The sequence below is a fragment of the Schistocerca cancellata genome, chromosome 1 (genome assembly GCF_023864275.1).
Source record: "Schistocerca cancellata isolate TAMUIC-IGC-003103 chromosome 1, iqSchCanc2.1, whole genome shotgun sequence".
Taxonomy (NCBI): domain Eukaryota; kingdom Metazoa; phylum Arthropoda; class Insecta; order Orthoptera; family Acrididae; genus Schistocerca; species Schistocerca cancellata.
In genome coordinates, this window is record NC_064626.1 from 304,097,418 (window position 1) to 304,122,791 (window position 25,374).

Here is a 25,374-nt window from a genome sequence, read left to right on the forward strand (position 1 = left end):
ATTTGAAGCTGACCGCAGAACTATCCTACTGCCGCCAACGTACTTTCGCGTAAGGACCACGGAGATAAAATCAGAGAGACCACGGCGCGTAGGGAGACATATAGACAGTCGTTTTTCCCTCCCTCTATTTGCTAGTGATAAGGGAAGGCAAGCTACTAGTAAAAATGCAGGGTATCCTCCGCCGCGCACCGTACTGTAGCTTGCAGAGTATGCATGTAAATGTAGATGTAAAGCTGGATGTAATGTAGAGTCAACTTATTAGCTGAAAACCAACAAAAGCTCCCCTGCATGAGATTATTTGGCTTATTATTCAGTCGGAGAACTGAAACTCTAACAGTTGCTATTGTCACCCGTAAATTACCGGTTTTAAAGTAATCTGCTCTAGTTGAAAGGAAATATTAAACGGAAATAAGGAAACGAAGCGGTCCTGGCATGAAATCTTGAAGGACACCCCTCACTACACTATCTCAGTCGGAGTTTGTTCATTTCCTGTTATGCTGGGGAATATCAAGTCAAGATTTTTTGTCCTTGCACGATGTTTGTACACACGGATTCCTAGTTGCAAATTTTTCACCCGACCACTCCTTACAATAACTCGAAGTTAATGCTTAATGAAACTCCAATAGTATTCGTAATACATCTGAAAACGATAATGGTACCAGCATGTGAAACGCCCTGCGACACTCGCAGAACAGGACAGGTAGTTAGATTGTGGAAGGGGGCCGATTAAGGGGCTGTCAGTTACACTCGAACATACAACTTTATTATTTGATCAAACAGTACAAGAGCCCAAAGAAAAAATTTTTTAAACACACAGCTTTAATCTTTGGGACTTAATTACCGGCTAAAAGCCACTATAATTTAAAAACGGCTGAGGCCAATAACTTAAAACGCAAGTGTAATCAGATATTTAAAAGGCAAGCCTTATCTTAAAACAGTTCTTTAGTTAGGCAGAAGTAAACAAGTAAATTCAAATCGGCTGAAGGCCTTACGTGAAACAGTTCTTTAATTTAGGCTGAAGGCCTTAAGAGCAAATAACTCAAACTAAAAATCCGCTGAAGGCCGAAGACTTAAAATTCAACAACATTAAAATTTTTAAAATGCCAAAGGGCTTACGTGAAACAGTACTTTAAACTACGCTGAAGCCCTTAAGAGCAAAACAACTCTAATTTAAAACAAAAATCGGCTAGAAGCCATACAAGTACAAACAACAACAACAAATTAAAAAAGAAACAGGGCAGTACACCCAAGGGCGCTCAGATGTTCAAGGGTCGGCCTGGAATTCAAACACTAACACTCGCTTAGGTGAGACAGGCAGTCTTTTCAATCCGCTGTGAAGCAAACCGACAGACCAATGATCAAGATCAGTTCCGCTCCACACTTGCACCAAAACTCAAACGATGCTAACAGCTGAGACAGGAACAACAACCAGAACGGATCACAGACAACCCATAAGCGGTGGATGACCCAAATACACGTCGTCTAAACAGACGACCGACCAAACGGCCAAGCAAGGTCGTTGCCACTCAGACGTGTGTGTTTGTCGGCAATCGTCCGGCAAGTGATGGCTATCCTCATCTCACCAGTGCAGGCACCGCTGCACGCCCCACTGGTGCCACAACGCGACCGCGCCAAACGACCAACTGCTACACATCAGCACGGAGACAGCGCTAAAATAAATGGGCAGTGAACATCACAGGCCACACACAATTTCACAAGAAGAAAGCGACCAATGCTAAAAGCAGTGACTGTGCAATCACCAGAACGAACCACGAGTTGAGACATACACACCGCCAACCCATGAGCGATTGGCGAGCAAATACACATCGTCCAGTAAGACGACCAACGGACGATCAACCGAGACCGTCCCCGCCACGTGTGCCGGCAACGGTCGGGCTATCCGAACCTCACTGCCGCTCCAACCTGACCTAACTTCTGCCACGTCCCAACTGTCTGACTGCCAGGTCCGACCTCCACTGCTGGCGCGTTCCAACTGACTTCATTGGCTGGTCCGAACTGAACTGTTGGCGCGTTCCAATTCGTTGGATGACACACAATGACCAGGAAGTAATAGCAGTCCAGCAAAGATAATACGGCAGGGCCTATATCGATAAGCGCTCACGGGCAGGCAACTCAGTGACTCCAGTAATGGAAAATTAACATAACGAGGCGGCAGTACGGTAAAAACAGGGTATTAAATAAGAGATGGCACGAACACGAGCAACGCACGACTCATTATGCAGGTAGTGTTCATCGTAAGTGTGTCCTCAACCTGAAGGTTGGTCTGAAGATCACAGCGCTAGGTCTGGTTCAAATGGAGCTGTTTTGCACGTGCCTTTCTGCAATCTTTGAAATGAATTTATTCACCAAGGCAGTTTGAAATGGACTCCGAATATCGCTTTAGCTAGGCATTTTTTACACAGAGCGGATCATTACCGGAAGTGAAAATCGCGGTTCATAAATAAAAGCCGTGAATGACAGGGGGTTGAACCGACACCCCCGGGATAACAAGGCCGCTCAGCAGTGTTAGTGACGTCACACTAAGCGGCCCATAGCCGACGCAGCAGTCACGGACACCTCCGTACAGATGCTAACGATCTTCTGTCCGTCATACAGGAAGGAGCGAACCAAAGACCAAATTATTATACAGAAAGGAGCGAACCAAAGACCAAATTATATATATTCTTGTAAACAGCATCAAGGTTCATAACGAAATACCGATTACATATACGGGCAGGAATAAGTTTAATCGATTGAGGAACTTTGCCACTATTTTATAATTGTCAGAACACTATTTAGCTTTAAAACTCGCATACAGGTGGTGACAAATGCCAACTGACAGTAGGACTTAACATTTTCAAGCTATTATACTGAAAGTAAACTATCTTAAACACTGTCATACATAGCAAAACCCTCACAACTTTCGTTTACAATAAGGTAAGAAGAGTTCGCTTCATCTCATAAAACACATGACAATTGTGAATTTACTCATATGCTCATGGTGACAGCTCTTTTCAAGAATTTTTACAAGTGTATCCCCAGTAATAAAGAATGGAAACAAAATATAGATATCAGATATTCTCCTTTTAACATAGACATTACTGAACACAAGATTCTGTCTTGCACTGTGATACTAAGGGACTGCTCTTTCCTTTAAGAAAAGCCTGACAATTTGTAGTTCACTCTGCTATTGAAGATACACCTCTTGAAACAATATTAAAAATGTTATGAAAGGTAAGGAAATGAAAAACAACCAAGTGCATTACATGTGAGAATGTGAGCAAAAGGCTGAGGCTCTCTTTACTTACCATTTTCAATCTCTCTACAGCTCATTTCCTTTTCCACGTAGAAATCACCTACTGCAAGTCTCATTATTGCTGTCTGTTACTAACAAAGTGCTTTTCTATTTAGAAAACCTGACAATTTTATGTTCATTCTGGTACTGAAGATAAACACTTTTCAGAGGAGTTCTAGAACCTATTCCTACCCGTATATGTAATCGGTATTTCGTTATGAACCTTTATGCTGTTTACAAGAATATATATAATTTGGTCTTTTTCGAAATATAGTTCGCTCCTTTCTGTGCGACGGACAGAAGATCGTTAGTATCAGGCGCGTCTGTACGGAGGTGTCCGTGGACTGCTGCGTCGGCTATGGGCCGCTTAGTGTGACGTCACTAACACTGCTGGGCGGCCTTGTTATCCCGGGGGTGTCGGTTGAACCCCGTACCCTAGAATTTCTAGTCTGGCACTTACACACTGAGCCAAAAGTCCGCGGAAGGTGCGCCATGAACAGTACGTAGCCGTTCGACCTATGACGGCAATTACCAGCGTATTTGAAGCGTTCTGACGCACAGTAAAGAGTGTGTACGTCAGAAGGCGGGTGACGACGCGTTGTGTAGTGGTGCTGGGCGATATGTCACGTGATACTGTAGCCAACAACAGCGTTCTGCGGCGCCAGGCTGTGGACTGCACTTCAGAGTGGGCGTGGAACATTGAGCGTTGATTTCCACGTCAGTTTAGGCATGGTGACAGTACTTATGCTTGGCATAAAGTAAAGATGACAGGTTATTTGTTAAGAAGCGACATCGAGAATCTTCCAGGCTTATAAATTGTATTAGAGAAAGCCAGAAGCAAAAGTAGTGGCCCAAAACTGACGTTTACAGAGCGACCTATGCAAGCAACTTAGACTGGCCTACACGTCACCTTATTTGAAGCAATTGCGAACTTAGCCTTCATATTTGCAGTTTCATGTTGGCTGATGATACTAGTCGTCTGTTACCACGAAAGATGTGGCTTCTCTTCTTCTTTTTTGTCATACATCATTTGCTGCTGCTAGTACCGACTTTTCGTTATTTATTTCCCGCACCTCGTGTTTGAGGAAATAAGTCCCATTACGAAGTGTGATTTCCTTTTAATAAGTATCCTAAGCGTGAAGCGCATATTTGTAATTACCGATGTATCTTTCCCTACAGATTCTGGCGAATATGTTTATAACTTTTACTTACAGTTATTACATTCTGACTCTAATGACATTTTACGTGTTTCACGCTAGTAAGCGCTGTCTTCCTCATTTATCAAAGAGTTATGTTTACATAGGTCGTTGGTATTTGTAGAAAATGTTAACGATAGCAGACGTAAAAATTTTAAGATGTGATTCAAAAGTTTGACAATCGTTGCTTTTTAGGAGAATAACATATGTAATCTGAGTTTTTTGTTCTAGTCTTATGTTGTATTTGTGTGGCTTTGAGAAGTTCTAATGGAAGTAAAAAATTTCACGTTTTACGTCATGTTGCGTTAGGTCATTTGCTTCTTGGAAGAGAACAATTATCAGAATTCTGAACATAAATTCATTTATTTACATTATACATACATTTGAGTATTGTACAAGACACCACGACCCGGTCTCAAACTGCTGCTGCTACTGTATAAAAACAAATTTTATTTATAATTAAATTTTCCTCCGGACATTACTGTATAATAAGCAAAACCATTGTCTTTTACAATTACAGGCTTTCAGTAGGTGGTCATAAAATGAAAATATTGGCGGAATTGCGTTGGCCATAAGTCTTCTTTTTATCATTTGTTACATTTCTAAATCTGTCTTCAAAATTAGAAGAGTACACATAACAAATATCAGTAGGCTATCACTTATCTAGCCTCTCATAGTCGAACCGTCATCGTGTTAGTTCCTTGTTTTCCAAAGGAATTCTGTACCAAAAAAATTAAAACCTGCTTGACTGCTGTTTATATACTTACGTCCCTATTGTAGTTATTGTTTAGCACTTAATTTTACTCTGGTCACACAGATTTATTGTCGATGCGTTGATATACACACATACACACACACACACACACGCTCGCGCAGCAGAAAGGTATACTTTAATAGTCATTTGCCTGGAGTTGTAGGTTACAATGACAATCCAGAAAAATACAATACAGGAATGTCGCAAATAGGATGGGTACTTATAAAAAATGTTAGAAATGAAAACTTATGGATAGTTTTGAAACATACCCAAGTAAAATATTCCAACTGTTTCATTACTGTGATTAGTACAACTGTATGGTGAACATACACAGTGCATGATTTATGACAACGAAAATACTTTTAAGTTATATTTATGTCCCAAACAGCATATGGTTTTCCAGCATCTGTTGCATCCATCCAACTTACATGTTTGCTATAACTACGTTATAAAACATGGCGGTCTTGTTAGCGGCCACTAAAGCGCTTCAACGCATACATAGCCCTCTATGTTGATTATATACCGTTCACGATTACCTCAGCGTTGCCTATTGCCAGTATCAGCAACAGCTGGAGAGAGTGGCGTGGAGAACAGGTAGAGCACACTAGCGACGCTTCTAAGCATGCTCCGTCCCCTTCTGCGTAGAACGTATCGCGCACCCGCAGTCTTACTTGTACACCACTGCTGGATTGGACATTCAGCTTTGTGACCACTTGTAAGCTTGGTCTGCAGGTGACACTGGTCGCGCGTATTTTGTAACTTTACAGCAGACTGGGAAGAAGAAGTTGGTTGGAACGCACACCCAAACCTCCAGATGTGAGACACTCAGTTCTCTATCAAACGTTGTATGTCGATAGAGCACCAGCCATAACTCCGTCCAGCAGAATGGGCGTAAACGTTAATTAAAAGTAACACCAGACTTACGAAAGACAGGAAACGCGTATCTGCAAGTGAGCAATATTGATGGCTTCCGTGGCACAGTTGCCGCCACAGTAGCTCAGCGTGTTCGGTCAGAGGGTCGATTGTCCTCTGTAATAATAATAATAAAAAAACTGTATAAAGGAATCAATGTAAATAAAAAAACTGTGTAAAGGAATCATCACTTAGTTTAAACGGCTGTCGTGTGACGTCCGCCCAGACCAGAAAAAAATTTAGTACAGCGTTAGGTAATCGTACTATGTGCCGCTGGTTCAAGCCTCACTGATCACATATTTTTTAACTGTTAAAGCTTAAAACTATCACATGGGAGAACATTTTCCTGACATGTAAAAAGACTTTTCGGAATTGGTAGGAATGTTCTATCGGCAATCTGCTTTCGCTTCGTTGATTGAAAGCAGCAAATCTGTACAGTACATGTGGTTAGATAGATGTGGCTATCTGTCGGACACGTGCGACAGAATAGACACAGCTCGTAATGAAGCAGCTAGTGCATTTGTAGTTTCACAGAATAAACATAAACTATGGAACAAGAGAATAAAGAAACAATTACATCACACGTGCGGAAGTATTAATAATAATAATAATAAGAAGAACAATAATAATAATAATAATTGACTGCTGATGTCAGCGCCGCTTACATTAGGCTGGAGTCTCGTGTTCGTACGCACACAGACAAGTGGGTCTGCAGTTGCTATCCAGTCTGCACACCACAAGTACTGCTGTTGTCCGACATGAATCCGTGGAACGTTATTGATATTCTCGTCGAACTGTTCCATAGCGGCTGTTGTGTGCGTACAACAACGGAAATAACTGAATATGAGACAATGTGTGCAGCCTTCCTACTGGACATAACTGATCAGTGGAGTGCGTCAAACTTCACAGAGTAGGAAACACTATATATCGACAAGCGCACGCCAGGTGGAATCCTTCGTTTGTGATCAACTGAATGGACTACAGTAGGCGTGTTCGATATCGTCGCCAGAAGGGTCCTCAAACGATGAAAATGACGAAATACCACAGAACGAGAAAAGGCTAGTGTTTTACTGAAGAAATGAGAGTATCGAAATGCTCAGATACTGTCGTAACGTTAAAAAGCAGCTGAAGCCAACCCAAACATTTGCACCACGCACGATGTCTGCAATGAAAAACAGATTTCGCACTAGATGTCCTGCACGGTGTGTCTTGTATGAACAGAAATGGCAGTGGGAAAGTGGATAGTTAAAGTCTGTGAAGGAGAAGTACAAGCATATTACAATGTATGTGATGAAGACTTTCAAACCCTGACGCCAAGAAGGTCGATGTGTTCAGGATGTAGACAACAAATTATGGGCGAAAACAAAAGCGTGACAGTTAAATTTCCTAAGATTTGACGCCAGTGACAGCTGGGTCTTGCGCTGGAAACGTAAAAACAATATTGTAAGCCGTAAATTCGAATCTTTCGTTGCAGTGAAAATGTACCACAACAGAAACGACATCCAGAAAACGGTAGAGGGACTGGCAACAAGCAACTAATCACTCATGACAGCCTACGCACACACAAATATGTACAACACCGACGAAAGTGGATTCAACAAGGAGATGACTATGGGCCGCACTCTTGCAAGTAGAGGTTCTGGAGCTATTTTAGGGGTTACACAGTCGGCTCACGCGACAAGCCATACTCACACAGTTATTCTATTGCTTTCACAGACGGCGAGACTTGCTCCAAAGCTGTTGTCCTTCAAGAGCCTCGCTCTGTGAGTACTCATACACGACAGTCCACGCTTCCAGCACCAAATTTAATCGTCCACTCTCACTCCTCCGGCAAAATGATCAAAGAACTGTTCAGCACATTTCCAGAAGAAGCGGTAGTGGAACAAATCACTGGAGAGAAACTTCTGCTATTTTCTTTTTGTCCTGCACGTACAAAATAACCTACCAGAAGACAAAATCACAAATCACATAATTTCAGCAAACACAACCTCCAGTTGTCAACCCCTTGATGTTCATTTCTTCAGAATGTACTAGCATATGATTCGTAAAATATCCGATGCTGCTCTGGCTTCTTCGGAAGAAATTGGTCTGCAACAATAGTATAATCTTCTTAAGCTGCAGTTCCTCACATACAATCAGTTGTGTTCTCCACGTTTCTATAATTCTCACCGCCAAGAATGGATAAGGGCTAAACTTGTTGATGAACGAAGACCCTTTGAAACTTCGATAAAGTTCTGTTTCACTCACAAGCTTTCATTCTACAACCTAAAGGGCGGATGCGCAAATGTGGGATTCATCAAATGTGTTTGGTGTATGAAAGTAATTTGCTTCATACACTTCTTCGTATGCAACTATTATTATGAAGCCATTATTCCTGAATAAATGACACTGAGTATGTGTGTGTATGGGGAGAGGGGGTCGTGTTTTCCTTGATTTTTGAACGTTATGTACTTATTATTAATCTTTTTAATTTGTTTATTAATATCAATATTAGATTTTTATGTGTATTATTATAATTGTCATTACTATTACTTCCTCACGTGTGATGCAATTGTTTCTTTATTTTTCTGTTTTGATTATAAACTTTTCGAAACTACAAATGTGTTCTGTAGATTTACTACTTTCAAAGAAACAAAGCGAAAGCAGACTGCCAAGAGGACAGTTTCACGCGTAAACAGTTAAAGAAATTATCAGCAGTGATTGGGTTTGAACCTACGACCTTTGGTATAACGACCTAACTCTCTGCCAACTTTTTATTTTTAAATCTGATTTTGTCCGTTACTGGTCGTTCTATTTGTTCGGAGCTGACGTCCCAAGAAGCTTATTCAAGTTCATCCTGGATACATTCAGTTAGCTTTTTATTACAGAGGGCAGCTAACCCTCTGACCGAACACGCTTAGCTACCGTACTGGCATCAACCCACTCATGGAAACCACATGTGGTACTTACTCACAGATACGCCTTTCCTGTCCTCCGTAGTTCTGTTGTTACTTTTAATAAACGTTTACGCTTGTTCTGATGGACGACATTAGACAGTACGAGCTAAATCGGAGTTTTGGTTGATGCTCTATCGACATACAACGTTTGGTACAGACCTGAGTGTCTGACATCTGGAGGTTTGAGTGTCAGCCACGATGTTCGTGCGATCAAGCCACAACCGGGCAGAACACACAGTGCACTGTACATCGTGTCACGTAGCACGCCGTCGTGCTGACCAATTAATGACTGACACTGAGAGAAGAGTATTATCGCTGGTCTTGCCTGCTACCCTCTCCTGAACAGTCCCATTAGGTGCAGAGTGCACAGCTGAAGTACCGCTGGAATCTTCTTTTTTGACAGAAAATAAACATACCGCTCTGTACGAGCATCATTATTACAGACTGCGTCGAATGTAACTGAAACAGCCTCCTCAGTCATGTCACTGTAGACTTTTCTTCGCAGAACAGTCGTTCTACTAGTCTGACCCTGTCTACATTTCCACCTCTGCTGTTGTCATGTGGTTCTACTGAAGTGCCGGTTTACAGATAATCGACTGCTTAAGACGAGAGGGTCTTCGTTCATAATAACATAAATTTTTACATAGTAAAAGTTGGTATTGGTGTAATTTTGGCGGCGACATAAATTTCATGGAATTATTCGTCTCTTTCCACTTGACTTTTAACTGAGATTTATTTCATTATCTATCCGGTGGACACCTGGGGCAATTTCTTCTTTCGATATCTCGGATGATACCGTGCATTCATCTTCAAGGCCAGTCGGTATTGAATTAAAGGAATTTGACGAAAATATCTAGTAGAGTATATGTATGTCAAATGGTTTGTTAATTCAGTCACTGACTCATCTTGAAGATGGATGTATGCTTATCGGAAGAAATAATTTTGTACCAGATGTACACGCGATAAATGAAGGAATATTCTACACGCTCTGAAACTTCCGAAAAACAAAGCTCATATAATATTTACTCTATCAGTTCTCATCTAGTGGTTCAAGTTTTTGTTCTCGATTTCGTTTTTAGAAATTATACACCGGTGACATTAGTAACATTTATTCTCAGTGACGCAATAGGCTTTCTGAGAAAGAGCTTCCATCTCCTAACTGTCCTCTCTCCCCCCCCCCCACCCCCCCACACACAGGATGATGATGATACGATAGCACTTGTTCGATTTACTGTCCGGGACTTCGTTTAAAGAACATTTTGAACCAATTCAGGTATCTCAGTCGAAGTAGGAAGTGCGAGGACAGAATGTATCGATTCAGGTAGTTAGTTTCATCTTAAAGATCTCTAAATGATATTAATTAATTAAAACATCGATAACTTTCGAAGTGATTTATAAAATCGTGATTTTGAGGTCTGTACTCTACTAATCAAATACAACCTTTTGATTCTTCTGTTCAGTTTTATTTTCGTTTCGTGTATTTATAGTGATTTTAATTTTTGTATGGTTTAGTGTTTTTATCTCAGTTCAGTAAATATATTACAGACACGATTTGTATGTGAACAGAACCAAGAATCCGTGAGGGGCCCCGAATTCGACTTTATGCACTGTTTGAAAGTGGCCTTCAGCTTAAAATGAAACTCTATAAAAGGTAATTTGATTCAAAAGACATTTTGTAATTTTGATGTATGTCTCGATCGACACAGGCCACGGTTATAAAAGAACCTAGCTCGGTGGAAGACGGGCAACTAGAAGGCAGTTAGCAAGGCACTTCAGAAAGAAAGTTACTCATATCGTCCCACACTGACACCAATGCCAACGAAAGTAGCGCGTCGTCAGAGAAGACACAGCTCTGCAGCGGTGCGGAGAAAGGACGTTACAGTGCCCGAAAGCAATGACGCGGCAACTGTAAACGTACACCAAAGCTGAAGTATGCTGCACGGTAATTTTCTTACGGACAGAACGTCTAATTGCACACGGATTCACCTGGTGTATATAGTTCAAATGGAACGTCGCGTCCAGCTGCAGTGAGGCGAAATGGTGCCAACAATTTGACAAAGGGCGCACAGACATGGGTGATGCTGGTCGGGAAGGAAAGCCATTGACATTGACCACAGATGACAATGTCCAGGCAGTCGACGAACTGATTGGGAGCAATCGCAGATTTTCCAACAGTGGTAACATCCACACTGCGGTTATCGAACGGCTCCACGACTAAGGAATGGATTTCTATTGGCGGGGAATTGAACGACTTGTAGGACGTTCCGCGTTCTGACCGTTTTTTTACAAAGACCTGGTGACTATGTTCAAAAATAGTATCATGTATCTGTGTCACTTGGAAGTCTACTGTAACATTCATTAAAAATTACTTGACCTGCATTAATAATGTCTAACTCACTTTTTGAAGTTCATTCCTACTAGTAGATTGCCGAGCGGGGTAGCCGCGCGGTCTTGGGTGCATTGCCACGGTTCGCGCGGCTCCCTCCCTCGAAGGTTCGAGTCCTCCCTCGGTCGTGGGTGTATGTGTTGTTATTAGAGTAAGTTAAAGTTAGAGTAAGTCTAAGGACCGATTACCTCAGCAGTTTACCACTTACCACCATCCCCACCACCAACTAATAGAGTGATCAGTCACAGGTGTGACTGGTTTGTCAGCATCAGGTGGCACTATAATTTATTTTGTGATAATGATTCATGACGACACTGACGAAGAACATATTGGACTGCCGGGTGTTGATTACATACACACGACACATGAAGTTTTTCATCAGGTTACCTTCCATTCGGAAAGTGGATGCACTCAGCGACTCTATGTGACTTATAAATTATAGAGTGCTGCAATCAGTCGTCCTTTATAGATTTTATTATGCAAATCCAGATTTCGGCTAGTAGCTAGCCATTCTCAATGCGCTATTTTTTTATACTAGTAGTATTCAAAGCAATGTGACTGACGCCCGAACAACAGGGACTTACATGCATTGAGAATAAAAACTAGCACATTGAGAATGGCTAGCTATTAACCGAAATCTGGATTTGCATAATATAGTCTAAAAAGGACGACTGATTGCTGCACTCTATAATTTATATACATGAAGTTATTTGTTATTATAACATCTCTGACACTTCAAATATCAAACGAAGCCATGTACTTGCAACCCAGAACGGAATTATGCCAACTAGATTAGTATATTCACGGGAGTTGTCTGATGGGTGGATTATATGCCAGAAAATAAACGTAAGTACGAGGGTTGCCCAGAAACTAATGCACAGTATTTTTTTATTCAACGATTCTTTATTGAACATAATGAGAATTACACACATGAAAGAATGGTATTTTTATCTACACACCCTATTTTTCCACGTAATCTCCATCCCGTTCTATGACCTTCCTCCAGCGCAAAACAAGGGAGTGTATGCCCTGTCGGTACCAATCCTTGTCCTGGTGGCAGAGCCAGTGCTTCATCGTGTGAAGTTCCTTTGCTGACTGACAGATTCAGCGTAAACTGCCGAGTCGTAATGTGTCTGTCCTCGTGAATGACAACATCAGTTCGCTGCAACATGTGAGGTGTGATAGCCGTGGATGGTCTCCCCGACCGCTGCAAATCGTGGAGCTCCACCGAACCGCCTTCTGATGAACTCACCCTCCGTTCCCAGCAACTAACTGTACTCCTATCAACAGCGGATACTCGGTAGACTTTGCAAAAGCGTTTGTAAATATTTCCCAGAGTTTCTTTTTCTGCAGTGAGAAATTCAATGAGGGCACGTTGCTTGTAACGTACATCACTTACATACGCCGTTTTGACACTGTCCTGCAGCTACACTATCTGTCGGAAGCGACGGAAACTTGGCGCACTCACTCACGAGACTTCAAATAACACATGCTGTACGTAACGTTTCACATTCGTAGCGTTGTTTCCGGCCGAGAAAAAAAAAGCGTTACACTACTTTCTTGTCAACCTTCGTAGATTAAGCAGATCGCATTGTGACTACTTATATCCACATGAACGCTTCCTCCTGTACTAGGTAACCTACGCTCGACCTGTTCACTCCAATTGTAATCGCCACCTTTCCTTAGCCAACAAGTTTGAGGCATGCTTAACCGAGGCCCAAAAAGCGTTCCCTTCTTTCTGAAAGCTTTCCTTGTGATGCTTTCAACGTTTTTTTCCATTTGGTACTTCCTCATTTTCTACATAATCTCACTCCCTAATTTTATCCTCCATCTGTAGGCCAAATTTCGAAGGCTTCCAAATTCCCCTAGTTTCATCGGCGTCCTTCGATCGCTTATAAGCATTGTTCTGAGACTAAGTCAAATTCTATAAACATTTATCAGCTCTATGCCAGTAATGAAGAGAAACTGATAGTTCCCGGCAATTTTTAAGCTGTTTTCGCTCCCACTGGTCTTCGTAAAGTTGCTCCACGGAGTCTCCCACTGATCGTCGACTACTTTTCGAACAAACAGTAGGAGTCAATAACACAGGTACCAATATTTCGCCTGGGAACCATCCCTATTGTTCAAATGGTTCAAGTAGCTCTGAGCACAAATGGACTTACCTTCTGAGGTCATCAGTCCCCTAGAACTTAGAACTAGTTAAACCTAACTAACCTAAGGACATCACATACATCTATGCCCGAGGAAGGATTCGAACCTGCGACCGTAGCGGTCGCGCGGTTCCAGACTGTAGCGCCCAGAACCGCTTGGCCACTCCGGCCGGCCATCCCTATTATGTTCAAGCCTGTGACTGATTTCTGAGTTCGCCATTTATCCATTAACCACCCGGCAATCCGATTTTTGTGCATTTTATATTTACGGTTCTTGAAGTTCGGAACTCAGTTATCAATCACCCCAAGTAGTCCGAAGAAAGTAAAATCGACTTTAAATATTTTGCGAGGAATTTTAGTTTACTAAAATTATGGCAGTTTGCACAAGGGTCTCGGCAGCGGCAGATAATGGAAATCAGGAAATCTGTGAGTTGCTGTCTGTCTCGCTTCAGAACAATGGATATTTACCTTACTGGTCACCGAATTTGGAGCGTTCATGCCTGCAGAGTTTCTTCTTGGATTGATATAAATAGGAGGCTTCGGTAACAGCCTCACCAGTGTGTTTGCCGCGCCTCAAAACGTCGGCCAGTTGCGCTGATGAAATACTGTGGAAATTTCACGACATCTCGCCTCTCACCCGAAAGTCATATCTAGAACACTTCTATTGCCTCTGGACGGAAAGGTCGAACTGAGTTTCACAAGATCTCCATATGTTGATTTGTACAGGTTTTTTTTTCGTTCTCCGGAAAGGACATAATGCATCAGAAAAAATGCCACATAAAAAATTGGAGCTAATCAAGGTACAACATCAATAATTCAAAATGACTGCTAAGCATGCTCCCACCGCTCTCCCCCCCCCCCCTTCTCCCGCCCTCCAACACCACCGCCGCCGCCGGTAATCCACACTACGAAGGCCACCCTGCACAGAATGCCGGCCGCGTAGGACCGCGTGCATGGGCGAGCCACCTCGCGGGAGGCTGCGGCTGCCAAAGCTCGGTGCAGTACCGGCGCGGCGCGGCACGACCGTTGGTGTCCGTTACGTTTTACGTCGGGCCGCATCCTGGTCGCGCTGCCGCCGCCGCTGGAGTCGCGCCAACCCAGGCCCGCATCCGCTAACGACGCACCTCGGCCCAAACCCTCACATCACTCTACTGACACATGTGGCTGTTCAAGCGGGTCATACTTACCGGCACCAAGTTATGCTCTACCGCGTAATTAAACCTCCGACAGTTTCGTGGATCCTCTTCTTCGCGGATAGATCACTTAGGACCACGCGTAATCAACATTTCTTGGCCTTCCTTTTCGCCCAGTATTCCTTCATAAGCAACGAATGGGCTAGCTTTCGTTGCGTAGACCACGTACGTCGGTTAGTTTTTCTCTCTTCTTCCTCGAAACCCCGTGTGTTTGTGATTTTTCTGACTTCATTTCTGTCATGTAGATTTGGAGACCGTAATTCTCTCAGGTCTTTTTCCGTCTGTTTGTACCAGTTCGGTCTTGTAGTTTTGTTCTTTAAAAATGTATGGGTTTTGTGCGTTAACCTGTTTGAGTCCATTCTTTCTAAATGCCCCATGAATTGGATTCTTCTCATGCGCATTGTGTCTGTTATTTGGGAGATATTTTTATATATTTCTGCATTGGGTTTTGGATATTGCACACCATCTTTAGTTCTTGGTCCTAGGATTTGTCTCATTATTTTACGTTCTTTCACTTCTAATTCCCCTGTCAGTGTTCTGTGTTGAAGGTTTAGTGTCTCAGATGCGTAGAGAGCTCCAGGTTTAATTACTGTTGTGTAGTGTCGTATTTTGCGGTTCCACGAGAGACTCTTTCTGTTGTAAATGTTTTTTGTTAACTGAAACGCCGTCTCCATTTTCTGGTCTCTTGATCTGACAGATTTCTTTTCATTACAATTTTCTGCAATACGTTCACCTAAGTATTTAAATTCTTTTACTCCAGAGATGTTGTGGTCCGCTCTTGTGTTTTTTGGACATGCTTTATGCGGATCATCTTCAACAGAAGTTAATCATTTTGTGAACTGAGGCAGCCACTTATCGACTGTTGACACTGAAGGAGGAGATTGAGTGAGACCGTTAAAAATAAATAACTGTATACCGTCACGGTACATCTGTTCATCCATTTTAACTGATCACACAGACAACTTTAAAGAATCACTTAAACCAAATTATTTTACTTGCCGAATTGAAACTTGACTTACTACGCCTGCAATATAATTTGGCTCTTTGCGAGGGGAGTGTGGATCAGCGGGAGGGAAGGAAACGGTAAATAATCTGTCTTGGGTCTATTATTAGTAACCTCAAAAATTTTGCAGGTGACGCAGTTACGATTATACAGAGAGACTTTCACACTGACACTGGTGTGACAGTGATACACATCAGATTTCGTTTTTGCTATGTTGGCATACGTTTCCCAATAAAGTGATACAAGCGAGTCCTGTTCCACACATCTCTTGCAGGTAAATGTTTCAAATGGCTCTGAGCACTATGGGACTTAACATCTGAGGTCATCAGTCCCCTAGAACTTAGAACTACTTAAACCTAACTAACCTGAGGACATCACACACATCCATGACCGAGGCAGGATTCGAACCTGCGACCGTAGCAGTCGCACGGTTCTGGAGTGAAGCGCCTAGAACCACTCGGCCACCGTGGCCGGCTCTTGCAGGTAAGAATACATACAAAAGAAACCTGCACCTATGATTCTACGAAGACGCAGCAGATACACAGAAGTGAGGATGGCTCATATGATTCTGACCAGTCAAAGCCAAAATTACAATCTACTGCTATACAGTGCTAGTGCTATCAATATTGTTTTCTAACTAAATGTGACACTAAGTACTGGGTAAACCAGCAATAACAGATTACTACCGTTTCCTTCCTTCCCGATGATCTACACTCCCCTCGCAAAGAACCAAATTATATTGCACGTGTAGTCAGTCAAGTTTCAAATCGGTAAGTAAAATAATTTGGTTTAAGTCATTCTTTAAAGTTGTCTGTGTGATCATTTAAAATGGATGAACTGATGTACCGTTACGTTATACAATTCTATATTTTTGACGGTTCCACTGAATTTGGTGACAGTTTACAGGGAATCTACTGCTTCAGTATCAACAGTCGATAAATGGCTGCCTCAGTTCACAAATGCTCAACTTCTCTTGAAGATGATCCGCATAAAACATGTCCAAAACACACAAGAGTAGACAAAAACATCGAGAGAGAGAGAATGTATCATTTAACTGCCGACTAATAAATATGTATGAAAAATTTGACGTCTTACGCATATCCTAAGAATATTTTCGCATAGTCCTTCATAAACTATTCCGAAACGAACATAAATGGGAAAGGGGTCAGCTGAAATGAGAAAAGCCACGTTTCAGCGTGAACAGATGACACTCCTGCCCTAGGAGTGTGCGAAAGTGTGTTAGTGGCGACAGCGAGGGCCTAGTCTCCAGAGCCAGTAATGGCTACTCGACTAGCAATGCTCACAAAGCTTGCTGGTTCTTTCCAGATGATCGGCGCCAAGTCCAAAGTGACCATTCGAAATTTTCAAAAGTGTAGGACTAAAGGTACCTGGAACTCAGTATTAAAAACTACAACAAATTAAAACTTCACATAGAACAACGGATTAGTGATTACCCAGAGTTTAATTCAGAAGCACACCACCTCTTCGTACTATCTCTAGGAAAACTGAAACCAAGGTACGTAGGTCAACATTAGTTCCACTGACGCCCTATGGACACAATATCTTCTATGTTACGAGAATAAATGCATAAAACATTGCGAAACACTTATGTCCTTGTGTGTGATACAGATGGGAGAATGAAGAAGAACCAAGAATTGTTGGAAAGCTGAGGACAAGAAGCAGTCTCGTTCAGCAGCTTTGTCGAACCACGTGGAGATCATCAGCGACAACTATGCGCACTTGTGCACTCGTTGCTGTACTCCGCCGCGGAGTTCTGTGCACCGGCATGATTCAACACCACTTACGCAAGTAAAATCTATGTAAAACTTAATAATACAATGCGTATCCTTTCGGAAGCAATTACGTCTGCTCCCAACATCTGACAGCCTTTTCTAAGTCACATACTATTCTTAAACCTGCGAAGCGAAGAACCCTTGACCATGGAGTACAACAAAATCTTACCAAACCCTGCAATACCACTGCAGTCTAACTTTCCTGACCTGAGAATCAACAGACTTGGTTCAAGACATTCTCCTGTTGCACTTACGAACAGCCTGACTGGGACAGGCTGAGTAGCACTCTGCAGCTGTTAGCTGACGATACTGTGACGTACAGTCAGCGGTCGTCGTTGAATGACTGTAGCAGGCAGTACTGCGCTGCTTGATGTGCTGCTTGACACAGTCTCACGAAGAGTAAATATCTATGCATAACTTTGCAAAGCGATATATGAAATGGAAGGAAGGACGAATGGTCAAATTCGACTTATTGTGATAACTGCAGGTAAGGGAAGCTTTGTTATAAAGGAGACCGAGTGTAGTAGACTAGCGTGATCCATACTTGAGTGCTGGTTGACTGTTTGGTATTCGACCCCCACCCCCAAGTCGGATTAAAGAAAGATGTTACAGTAACTCACAGGAGTGCTATTAGGTTTTTTACCAGAGTGTTCGACCAAGACGCGAGAGTTACGGAGGTGCATCGGAAACTCCAATTAAAATCTCTAGAGGAAGACGGCGCTGTTTTCGCGAAACAGTATTGAGAAAATTTAGAGAACCAGCGTATGAAACTGACTACTGAACGATTCTACTGCCACCAACATACAGTTCGCGTAAGGATCAGGAAGATAAGATAACTTAGGGCCCGTACGGAAGCATATGAACAATCGTTTTTCTTTCGCTTGAGAGTGGAACAGGAAACTCAGTAGCTAGTAGTGGTTTAAGGTGCACTCCGCCGTACGGTCACTTTCGGAATATGTATGTAGATTAACATCACCAATACCTCGAGGAGAAAATGGTTCCAACATACCAATTAAATTTTGATTCACGAAGGACAATCAAGAGTAACACCAGAATGTTCCAGTGTTAATTCTGAAAGTGAAGACTGCTTCATGATGTTAATATTTCCAAGAACTAAAAAAGATGGAAGCAGTGGACACTGAATGCTATTCGGAGTGACACTCATTGTTAATATGACTTTCGAAAACATAAACTGTTCTTTTCTGTGGACGGATTTTCACCTGTTGCAGACCAGAGACAACTAACTACAAAGATGTGCACCCCGGAGGGACAATATGAAATTAGAGATAATTGTTTTTTTTCTGATCGATTCCTATTATTTACAGAGCCTAATGGACATCGTGTTGCATGGCTAATAATCCGCTATTCTTGGCGTTCGTCAGGCAAATATATTGCTCCACGGCAGGCTTTCATTTACTGCCACATGTAATTTATTACCACATAAGAAGGGTATTTGCTTCAATCGTTTACCAAATAAGGTGGATGTACTACTTTGGCATCACTGGCAAAACCAAGTTTTGTTTCAGTCAACAAGTGGCCACCTGCAATGATGAGACAAAACATTATGACCGTCTGCTTAATAGCTTGTTTGTCCATCTTTGGAAAGAAATGCATCACAGACTCTGCGCGTCAGGGATTCGACAGTTTCTTGGTACGTTTGCGGTTGTCTACGCACAGGTCATGTCATTCGCGTAAATAACGGACCGCTGATTTGGATACGCTGTGATGGCGCCCGATAGCGACCCAGATGTGTTCCATAGGATTTACACCAGGCAAATTTGGTAGCCGAAAAATCAACGCGAAATTACTGTAATGTTCCTCAAACCACTGCAGCACAGTTCTGGCTCCGAGAGACGTCAATTATACTGCTGAAACATGACATCGCCATCGGAGAAGCCATCAAGTAATAAGGGATACAGGTGGTTCGCAGCAGTCAAGACGACATAGTTCACCATCTATCCTAAGTTAAAGAGCAGACAAGCCTCCGAACCCCACGTTCTGTGAAGTGCCGTGGACGTGCAACCATTTAGCGCCTAGTGGTAGTTTCACTGTCATTCTACCTCTTTCTGTAGACGCTCACAACAGTTGCACGTGAACATTCGACCAGCTCTGCTTAATAATAATCTGCTCTTTGTTAAAGTCGATTATCTCAATGGACTTCCCCATTTTCAGCCCATATCTTCGCTGTGGTGATCCGCCGTCCATGTCTGTTCCGCATACATACTCTTGTTACTCCGTCAGGTGCCCGCAGTGCCACCAGATGGCATCCAACGTCGCGGTGGGTAGTGGTCATAACGTTTCAGTTGATCTGTGTATGTCACTGTTGCACTACCTAGTTGGACATCACATGCACAGTCTAACATGCTGATGACTTTTTTGGTAAGTACAAAAAATCACATTGCTTACAGATAATGATGAAAGGCGTTAAAGTGTTATGCACCACATTTATGCAGCTAAAGAAACTTTTCTTTAGCACACCAACGACATGTAGGACCATGAAACTAATTCGTGTGAAAATTATTGCACTATAACAGTTTCATGGAACTACTTCATCTAAATGCAGCAAGTTGAAAGCAAAAAGCACGAAAGGTTTCGATAGTGGACCACTCGAAAGAGAGTAGTAACTTTGGAGACAGTGTACAGCGCTTATGCTGGCTTCGTCCACGCTTCTGAACATTCGCGTGGCTGCCTGATGTGGCGGCTTCCAACTGCCGTTTCTGTAAAGAAAAAGCTTTGGTGGAAGTATGGAATGAATCACTGGCCAAACAAACTACTGGAAGAGGCGCTTCCGTCTGCAAATTCTGTATTTTTTGCAGGCAGTGCTTCCGTACACATTAAAAAGTTAGCTACATCAGTGATTCCCAACATTTCTGCGGTGGCTACCCATGAGTGAATCAGATTGTAGCTAGTAGCCCATCTGCCCTCCCCCCCCCCCCCTCCCCGACCATCACCAAACTAAACTGTACAAGCCCTTTGTTTTTAAAACATTCAAAGAAATATTAGGTCTACAACCGCCGTTTTGCATTAGACGGCAGTAGCGGCAAGTGGAGTTGAGGTGGTTGGTCATAGGTGTAGTACAATAAGCTAAGGCATCTATAAACATAATGCCATAAAAATATTAGTCGATTATGATTGCATCTTAAGACTATTCTCGATTAAGTACGTCAACTTACGTACCCATTTCTATTCGTTTGCGGGAAGTTTTAATTTTCTGATTTAACATCAAGAAATCTGCGGCTGTGGCTCTTAAAATGCTGTGTAACACCAATGGTGAGGGAACTATTACTGGAAGAACGTGCAGAGAATGTTTACAACGCCTTAAGAACGGTGATATTGATGCGAAGACCAGCATGGCTGTGGAAGACAGAACGTTTTCTTAGCTACTGAAACAGACAAAGTCACAGGACATCATTACCGAAAGCAATTGATGCATTCGAGCCCTGCACTGAAACACAAACGGCCACAATACAGCGATAGGCACATAAAGGTAATTTGGCAGCAGGTCAGTGCTCGACCCCATGTCGCAAAACCCGTCAAAATAGACATGGAAACGTTGAAATGAGAAGTCCTGTCCCTACCGCCGTTTTCTCCATACGTTGCTCTATCTGACTACCACCTTTTTCGACCAGTGGCACACAGTCTGGCTGACCAGTACTTCCGATCATATGAACAAGTGCAAAATTGAAACGATTCATGGATCCCCACAGAAGACGCCCGGTTCTTCCGCCACGGGATTCGTGTTGTTGTTTTTGTGGTCTTCAGTCCTGAGGCTGGTTTGATGCAGCTCTCCATGATTATCCTGTGCAAGCTTCTTCACCTCCCAGTACCTACTGCAACCTACATCCTTCTGAATCTGCTTAGTGTATTCATCTCTTGGTCTCCCTCTACGATTTTTACCCTCCACGCTGCCCTCCAATACTAAACTGGTGATCCCTTGATGCCTCAGAACATGTCCTACCAACCGATCCCTTCTTATAGTCAAGTTGTGCCACAAACTTCTCTTCTACCCAATCCTATTCAATACCTCCTCATTAGTTATGTGATCTACCCATCTAATCTTCAGCATTCTTCTGTAGCACCACATTTCGAAAGCTTCTATTCTCTTCTTGTCTAAACTATTTATCGTCCATGTTTCACTTCCATACGTGGCTACACTCCATACAAATACACTCCTGGAAATTGAAATAAGAACACCGTGAATTCATTGTCCCAGGAAGTGGAAACTTCATTGACACATTCCTGGGGTCAGATACATCACATGATCACACTGACAGAACCACAGGCACATAGACACAGGCAACAGAGCATGCACAATGTCGGCACTAGTACAGTGTATATCCACCTTTCGCAGCAATGCAGGCTGCTATTCTCCCATGGAGACGATCGTAGAGATGCTGGATGTAGTCCTGTGGAACGGCTTGCCATGCCATTTCCACCTGGCGCCTCAGTTGGACCAGCGTTCGTGCTGGACGTGCAGACCGCGTGAGACGACGCTTCATCCAGTCCCAAACATGCTCAATGGGGGACAGATCCGGAGATCTTGCTGGCCAGGGTAGTTGACTTACACCTTCTAGAGCACGTTGGGTGGCACGGGATACATGCGGACGTGCATTGTCCTGTTGGAACAGCAAGTTCCCTTGCCGGTCTAGGAATGGTAGAACGATGGGTTCGATGACGGTTTGGATGTACCGTGCACTATTCAGTGTCCCCTCGACGATCACCAGTGGTGTACGGCCAGTGTAGGAGATCGCTCCCCACACCATGATGCCGGGTGTTGGCCCTGTGTGCCTCGGTCGTATGCAGTCCTGATTGTGGCGCTCACCTGCACGGCGCCAAACACGCATACGACCATCATTGGCACCAAGGCAGAAGCGACTCTCATCGCTGAAGACGACACGTCTCCATTCGTCCCTCCATTCACGCCTGTCGCGACACCACTGGAGGCGGGCTGCACGATGTTGGGGCGTGAGCGGAAGACGGCCTAACGGTGTGCGGGACCGTAGCCCAGCTTCATGGAGACGGTTGCGAATGGTCCTCGCCGATACCCCAGGAGCAACAGTGTCCCTAATTTGCTGGGAAGTGGCGGTGCGGTCCCCTACGGCACTGCGTAGGATCCTACGGTCTTGGCGTGCATCCGTGCGTCGCTGCGGTCCGGTCCCAGGTCGACGGGCACGTGCACCTTCCGCCGACCACTGGCGACAACATCGATGTACTGTGGAGACCTCACGCCCCACGTGTTGAGCAATTCGGCGGTACGTCCACCCGGCCTCCCGCATGCCCACTATACGCCCTCGCTCAAAGTCCGTCAACTGCACATACGGTTCACGTCCACGCTGTCGCGGCATGCTACCAGTGTTAAAGACTGCGATGGAGCTCCGTATGCCACGGCAAACTGGCTGACACTGACGGCGGCGGTGCACAAATGCTGCGCAGCTAGCGCCATTCGACGGCCAACACCGCGGTTCCTGGTGTGTCCGCTGTGCCGTGCGTGTGATCATTGCTTGTACAGCCCTCTCGCAGTGTCCGGAGCAAGTATGGTGGGTCTGACATACCGGTGTCAATGTGTTCTTTTTTCCATTTCCAGGAGTGTACATTCAGAAACGACTTCCTGACACTTAAATCTATACTCGATGTTAACAAATTTCTCTTCTTCAGAAAGGCTTTCCTATGCTATCCGAAAGATGGGAGAATATAGTGGCCAGCGATGGGCAAAACTATGAATCATAATTTATTTGTAATTTTTTCTCAATAAAGCCCCGAACTTCGAGAAAAAACGGTGAAGGCAAAGTTGTAGACCGAGTAATATTTAGTTTTTGTAGATGTTTTATTAAATCATGAACCAATGAATCAATGAGACAACTGAGACTTGAAATTTCTAACAACATTTTCTATATAATGATGAAGCATTTGTCTGTGTATCGTGAGTGCTGCACCTACAAACCACCCTCAGAAGAGAAAGCTAACGCTCCACATTGAGGGTAGACACTTGTCTAATTGCACCATTCCTCTCCCTAGCAACACACTCACAGTCTGTAAATCGTTTGATTGCTAGACTCCTTACTTCTGAAATGGCGGGAAGAAGACTTCAGAGTGCGAATGCTTTTTGTCTGACCACTGCCAGCATTAATAATAATAATAATAATAATAATAATAATAATAATAATAATAATAGGAATAATAATAACAATATTAATTCTGTGTATGCCTGCAGCAGTGCAGTAGCAATTGATTGCATGGTTACCACTGTGTTGTGCTGTCAAGTAGTTCGTTTAGTATTCCGAAGTGAATAATGAAGCAATTTCTAACCTATTTCAGGAACTACCTAAAACTCACACAGGACATTTTCATATCTAAGTATGTGATGTCTCCATTTTACTGTCATAAATGCACTGAACACAGTACATAGTATGTGTGTAGTATGTGGACTATGTGAGGCAGATGCCATCCATTCCGTCTCACAACTGTAACGTCCAGCACACTGATAACGCGTTAATGAGCGTATTTGCCGGCCGCTGTGGACGAGCGGTTCTAGGCGCTTCAGTCCGGAACCGCGCGCCTGCTACGGTCGCAGGTTCGAATCCTTCCTCTGGCATGGATGTGTGTGATGTCCTTAGGTTAGTTAGGTTTAAGTAGTTCTAAGTCTAGGGGACTGATGACCTCAGATGTTAAGTCCCATAGTGCTTAGAGCCATTTGAACCATTTTGAATGATCGTATTTGAAATAAAAAAAAGTCGTTATTGGTAACTTATGTAATCAGTACCACAGTCATACGAAATAATGTCAATAGCAGTAGTTTCGTATCAGAAACGCAACTGAACTTTTTGTTTTTAGTCCAGAAGAACTTCATCTCACCCCTCAGGCGGTAATAACTCCCTCGCCGGGAACCACTGTTCTATAATTATGGTTTCTAGCACCATGTGAATTAGAGCGTTACCTAGCGCTGAAAGCCCAGAGAGCATTTCAAAACGTCCAACTGTTACTGACGCATTCTGTAGATTGCTGTCCACCTAAAAATTCGTGAAAACCTTCGCGCCTCACCACGCCGGCAGTCACAAGGCGCCGTTTACGCAAGTCTTGAAATTGCAGAGCTGCTGTCTGACCTTCCCCTTCACGGTACTTGTCACGCAATTACATTTCCACGCAGCGAAATTAGGGTCGGCGAATTTTCTTTGTAACTCGCGATATCCGGATCGAGAGACCACAGGTGTTTCAGCGATGAAGTCGCTGTAAAACTGGATCGCGGTTGTGAACTGGAGGATTAGTTCATTAGGCAGAGGGGGAGATGCCGCTCCAGATAGCGGGTGCGCGGAAGCGGCGGCTGCCAATTTGGCGAGAGGGGCTGGCGTCTGGTGTGGCGGCGCATGTGGACCGCGCTGCGCCGCTAATTATTAACGGGCCGCATCAGATTAAAAGCCCGGCACCGCGGTGTCCGAGCGAGGGCGGCCAGCGGCCAGGCGAGGGACCACCCAGCGGTCGCCCCTCGCAGGGGACGAGCCACCTGCCGGTCCCTAGCGGACAACTCTCCAACTAACTTAGTGTACGGAACAGGGGGAGCATCCACTGGCTAACGCTGTTCACGTACATGTGGCAACGCTGAAATACCGATGACTCTTCAGAAAAATTATCGATATTTACACACAGAAATGGAATGTAGTCGAAGTAAATCGGGTGATGCTGAGGGATTTAGATTAGGAAATGAGACACTTACAGTAGTAAAGGAGTTTTGCTATTTGGCGAGAAAAATGACTAATGACGG